Here is a 6,748-nt window from a genome sequence, read left to right on the forward strand (position 1 = left end):
TTAATGGCTTAGCTTTTCTCTGTGTGAGTGCTCATACCAGCAATCAATTACATGAAAATTCAGTCTCCTTAATCATCTTGGATTATGGTCTTAACCTGTAGGGAACATTTTATTTATTTATTTTTATTTATTTATTTTCTTGCTCTTCCTCTTGTCCTTCTGGCACTTCTATGGTTCAGATGTTGGCACATTTAAAGTTGTCCCAGAGGTTCCTAAGCCTCTCCTCATTTTGTTCAATTCTTGTTTCCTCATTCTGTACTGGTTGACTGTTTTTTTTTCTTCCTTATGTTCCAATCATTGATTTGAACCCCAGTTTTCTTCCCTTTACCATTGGCTTTGTGTGGATTTTCCTTTGTTTCATTTAGCATAGCCTTCACTTCTTCCCTTATGCAATTGCCATATGTAAGCACATCTGTCAAGCCTGTGAGCATCAGGCTTTTGAACTCTACATCTGTTAGGTTGACTATCTCCTTGTCATTTAGTTCTCCCACTGGAACCTTGATCCATTCCCTCTTTGGGGCTATACTTCTCTCTGTAGGGAACATTTTAAATTGTTAAAAATAATACTCTCGAGATATGTTAAAAATCAAACAGGATTTCCATGACAGGACTGACTAAAATGACATTCAATAAATATTATTCGCCTTTATTTTTTGTTACAGAAATAGTACATAATTTTTTTAAGTAAGTAAATATATAGAAGAAAAAAACAAATGCAGATGTGCCTTGGACATATTGCAGGTTTAATTTAGAACACTACAATAAAGCAAGTATAGGCATATCTTGGACATATTGCAGGTTTAATTCCAAACCACAGCAATAAAACAAGCACTGTAATTTTAATCTGTTCACTGCTGGAGGGTATTGCCTTCAATTTGTAAAAAAACAAAACAAAACAAAAAAACCCTGTGAAATGCAATAAAGTGGAACACAATAAAACAAGGTATGCCTGTATGCCTGTAATATATATGTTGGTTTGTTCAGTGACATGTGTTAATCTGTCGACTTTCTTATTAAAAATTATTTTTCTAAAAGTTAACTTAAAAATATGTCTCAAAATCATTCACTACATCCATATTTTTTGACTGAGCAATTCCACTCCTAAAAATATATTCTAAGAAATGTTATATACTCAAAGAAACTTATTATATGCAATTTTAAGAATGCCCCTGCATTTTCCATTAAATGTTTTTTATCAACGCAATGCAAAAGTTTCTGATTAAGTACATCTATGGTCACTTACTCTCCGTGACACGTGACACAACTCAGAAATGATAAGGCACATTCTTGCCATCCTCTTTAAATAGCACACAATACAGCTGCAAATATTTGCAGTTAACCTTTTTCCCCACTTGCTCTCTTCTCTTTAAGAGATAGAGGTTAGCTATATCTACCTAATAAATTTGTGAAAATGTACTGAGCTAATGTATGTAAATAACTATTATGATGATATGGGAAAGACTGATTCTACTAATAAAGCATATTTTAGGAAAAAATAGGAAGAAGAATCATTTTACTGCTCTTTTTCTATGACAAACACTGTATATGACAAAATAATGCGTGCAGATATAAAGAATGGATTTAGTTCTGGACACAGAAAAGCTACTATTGGATGAAAAGAAAGTGAGGTTATAAAAACTCTTTCAGTTAGGTAGAAAAACACCAAACCAAAGGTCAAACATCAAAAAGATCCTACCTAAAATAAAAGAATTGGCTTAAGTGTACCTTGTATTTATTACTAATATCTCAAAATAATCTGTTTAAAAACATTCAGTTTTATTGTCTTTAACTCCTGAAGAAGGATATGAGGCTGAAAGAGGTTGAGTTCAACCCTTTAGAGCATATAATATATGCCATCGTGTGTTCAGCTGGAAATCTAAGGAAGTGTGAACACTTGAAACAAATTAGAAGAGCCAAAGTTAAATGACATGAAAAAAGTTGAAAGCATTAAAAGTTCTTCTGTCTAAAATAATTATTTTCCTTTCTCTATCTTTAAAGGCAGCTCTACTAGAATTGCTTCAAAAATATGTATATCAGATTGCATCAGTATTGCTAGGTGCATCCTGGCTGTCAATATTTGAAATAGTTGATGAGCTTTCAACTTCATTTTAATACATACAATATTTTGTTAATTACCATATATATCAGAGAAGGAAAACTCTGACTCCAAAAAACCTCCGCTGCCTTGCGGCATACCTCTTCAGGGGAAAGGCTAAGGGAGTAAACCCCGACAGAAAATCCGGAGCCGGAGTACCTAAGGCGGTTTGACATTGTAGTCAACACCGGCAACTCCTGCGGCGCACCTGAAGCCAAGCTGTATTGACTCCGTCTTTCCCTTGGACCCTTCAGCTGCGAAGAGAGGGGGGGTCTGCTGCATGGGCAACAGCAGACCCTCCATATCACCCTGCCCAGGCTCTGTAGCTTCAGCTTCACTGGAGAGGACACTCCAGCGTCATCGCAAGATGTCGATTCAACACGGGAGGAGACAGATACCGTGTCACTCCCGAGTCGGACTGCACAGCCATTCTCGGCGGTGCAGATAGACTCTTAAGAAGCTACACCATCGTCTCTCGAGACGGACGGCTGCCGACGACCATATATATGTACGAAATTCAAAGAGTTGTTTAGCTAAGTGTATTTAAAATACCGTGTTTTTCTTCATGAACTTTAGAACCTTGACTGAGAAAATTGCAATTGGTTCCCCTATTTTATATACTACAAAGCTGTGGGACTTATCTTGCAATAGTACAGAGAAACTTATCCAAAGAGTAGAGGATATCAGGCATCTTGTACTAAGTATCACAGGCCTAAGAACAACTAGGCAGAGTGGTAGAGAAGAGAAGTAGTGAAACAGGGCACATGCTTCTCTCCATTGTGGCAAGTGTCAACATCTCAGAAATTGATCTCCAAGGAAAAATATCTATATGGAGTCATTGGTTCCTGTCAAAGAAAGGAGTACGCTCTTTAATTCATACACAAACAAGAAAAGATTGCAGAACATGTATTCTATTGATTCCTGCTTATAATAATTATCTAGAAATACCCATGGGATTATTTTATACATTTTTTTCTCTGTTAAAGTACTGGTTATGTTCTAGATGACTTATACCCTCATGATTACATAGTTCTACTTCTCAAGATTTCTTCCAAATGTTCTTTTTCCACAAAGGGTGAAAATGAATTTAACACTTTCCAAATAGAGCTTAATTGCATAGAAAAAAATGTTTATACCTTCCAGAGAGCTAATTAGAACCAGTAACAATATGACAACTCTTGCTAATATCCTCTCAAATTATTCTGTCAGTGTTGAAATTGTGTTGAGCTTTTGCACATTTGCCAAATATGCAAATTAATTTGTTTCTATGGCTTTAGAGAGGGCATTATGAGGCAGTTCCCCATGTGAACTGCATATTCTGATTGGCATATTGACACCCTTAATGAAGGTGAAGAGCCACACAGAAATCTCTCTGAATACACAGATGATAGGAATTAAAAGCTTCATCTAACTAAAGTGTCTCTCATTTAGCCTGGATTTTTCCTTCCTTCTTTCATCTTACTCATTTTCTCTTTCAGTATTTTCCTTTTATTTCTCATGACTTTGTTCTTTCTAAAATATTGGTCTTTATTTAAGTAGTAGAAATCTATTTACCAAAAAACTAATAGCCAGTGCAATTACCATCCCAAAGGCTATGGGCTAAATTGTGTCCCTCTCAAATTCATATGCTGAATTCTTAACCCCCAGGACCTCAAAATGTGACTATATTTGGAGGTTGCATATTTAAATAGGTGATTAAGTTTAAATGAGGTTATGGGGGTGGGCTTAATCAAATATGACTGATGTCCATATAAGAAGAAAAGATCAGGATACAGACATACACAGGGAAGACAATATGTAGACACTAGATGAAGAAAACCATTTACCAGCCTAGGAAATGAGACAAGAGAAAGAACCAATCATGCTGATACCTTAATCTTGTATGTCTAGTCCCAGCATAAATGAGAAATATATTTATTTTGCTTAATATGGTAGCCCTAGCAAACTAATACATCATGGCAATTGATAGTTATATTTCAAATAAAAATGTTGGCTACATGATGAGCCTTGTCTAGGGAATCTGAAGTTTGTAGAAACCATGAGACGGGTCCTAGGTTAGTCAACCACTCTCACATCCATGGATGATGTGAAGGCCATGTTTTTATCATATACACTAATCTTTTTGTCCACTCTCTCATAATCAAATATACCAGAAAATAAAGTACATGGTATTAGCACCATCCCATCCTCTCCTTTTAAAAGTGCTTGTTTTGTATGGTGCAGGCACCAAGTGATGGAAAACAAAACCTGGGGGTACAGAACAAAAGCTGGCATTATGACTATTTTAAGATAAATATGCACAACTAGAAATAAAGTTCTAAAGCTTAAATTTGAGGCTTAAAACCAGACTCACTGATATCATATGACTTATCATTTTAGCTCTCATTCTTTGAAAAAAGTAAGGGTGGGGAAGTTAAGCAAAATATCATTGGTATAATAAAGCTTAAGACTGAGAATTTAAAGAACTGAATTAAAATAAGGTTATAAAGAATGTGTTATCTGATTTTACCACCCTTATTATAACCTGCCGGAAGATCAAAAGCATCCATTATCAATTTCTGAACTTCCTACCCTATAGGCCTTTCCATTGTAAACTGCCCAGACAATTTAGTAGAAAGTATGCATGTTGACTGCTAAATAGGGTATAGACAATAAAGAACATTGCTTATATTCTAATGTATTTTTCAGGGTCTTGAAATCAATTGTTATTTACTGAACAGTCAAGGACCACACATTTCTTTATATCCCCAGTGCCTAGAAATGTGCACCAAGGGGGACCCCAAACCCATTCCTCACCCACTGATCTCCAGGTTGCAGGACTCAACCTATTCTTTGGTTTCACTGTGTCCTGTTGTAGGAAACATTTTATTTACCCAAGGGACCTCTTGAGTCCTAGGGTCCTCTTTTGGTCTGGACAGTATTTATTTTTAGAACCTGTCAATTGCTCTAAAAGCTTCCTAAATACATATTTCTGCATTTGTGAAAATATTCAAATGCTATTTTGTTTTTAACTCAAAATGTTATTTTAACTATTATTATATCATTCAGGTTTCACTCTTTGGTATTTTCATTAGAATAGGTTTGTTCAGGCACTTTAAATCTTTCCCTTTTCTTACACAGAGGTTTTACCTGTACTAATTTTATTATCCTTATTCTCCTATTAATGAAACCAATTTATCCAGACAGTAGAATTATTGATTTTTGAAGGGTGAAGAAACTTAACAGAATAAGAAATAACTATGAAGAACTCACTCATCTTTCTCTGTTTTTATTACTTGTATATTGGATTGCTTATTTCCCAGACTCAGTTCTGAAACTGCCAGTCATAGAAGAAACACTTTTCAGAGACAGAACTATTGGGGATGCTGTAAAGAAAATGAAAACTTGAGAGCTTCCATCCAGTAAGGTGTAGGTTCATGGGTCCTTTGGGAAAAACTAGACTTCTCTGGCTACCATTTTAGTTTTATACTCTATTCCTCAACTTTCCTTTCATTCCAACTGCAACAGAATGTGTTTTGTGTTCTGTTGTGTCTAATCAGTGACAAAATGGTGATTCAGGTGAAACTTTAAAATAAATGGAACCTCATAGGTGCTGAGAAGGAGCACCAGAAACAGAGATGATTATAGGAGCAAGAAAAATTTTGGCAATATGAATGGCTAGTTTCCTTGTACACTAAAAACAATATTTATAATCAAGTCACTGTCACATTTTCTACCATTGGATGCAGTAAATAGAGAAGCTTTATTTCAACATTGAGCAGATTCAAAATATAGGATATTGCTGCATAAATAAATACCACAGTGAGTATATCTGCAGTAGATAATAATAATAATTTATTAATAATTATAATAATAGTAAAACATTTATTTTATAGAGTCCTAAATAGAAGATAATTTATTAATGAATATTTAAAGTTTTGATAAAAGATAAAAATGTATCAGAATTGGTGCCAGTTTTACTACTAATTCTCATATTTGGGTAATCAATAGAACTGATGATAATAATTTAACAGTTCTTTGATCTAATTAAATCAATTGATCCCTGACTGGTATGGCTCAGTGGATTGAGCACCAGCCTGGGAACCAAAGGGTTGCCAGTTTGATTCCCAGTTAGGGCACATGCCTGGGTTGCAGGCCAGGTCCCCAGGTTGGGATGTATGAAAGGCAACCAACCATACACTGACGTTTCTCTCCCTCTCTTTCTCCCTCCCTTTCCCTCTTAAAGTAAAATAAATAAAAAATATTTTTAAAAATTGTTTTAATTGAATTCAAAATTATACTGATATTAATTTGCTGTTCATGAACACCAGTCACTCAATTCTCTGTTGGTGGATTATCACAAAATAAGTACACATTAATATCTGAACAAGTGAATTTGCTGAACAAAAATTTCAGAAAGACTTTTCTGAACTTACTCAATGTCACTGTGCCAGTTACAAAGCTAGTGCCCCTAACTCCAAGTCCATTTTTTTTTCCTTTCTCTCTGGCACTGGGACTAGGATCCACAATCCATGTTCCTTTCCCAGGTGATTTTCTGTTAGATTCTGCCAGTTGAGTGCCTTCCAGGCACGGCAGAGAGCAGGGCAAAAGAAAGTTGATCCTTCTTATTTGATGGTTGTTATTGTCATTGTTACCTGACTAGCCATCTTCCTC

This window comes from Furipterus horrens, unplaced genomic scaffold, assembly GCF_987537825.1.
Source record: "Furipterus horrens unplaced genomic scaffold, mFurHor1.1.pri manual_scaffold_2, whole genome shotgun sequence".
NCBI classification, from domain to species: domain Eukaryota; kingdom Metazoa; phylum Chordata; class Mammalia; order Chiroptera; family Furipteridae; genus Furipterus; species Furipterus horrens.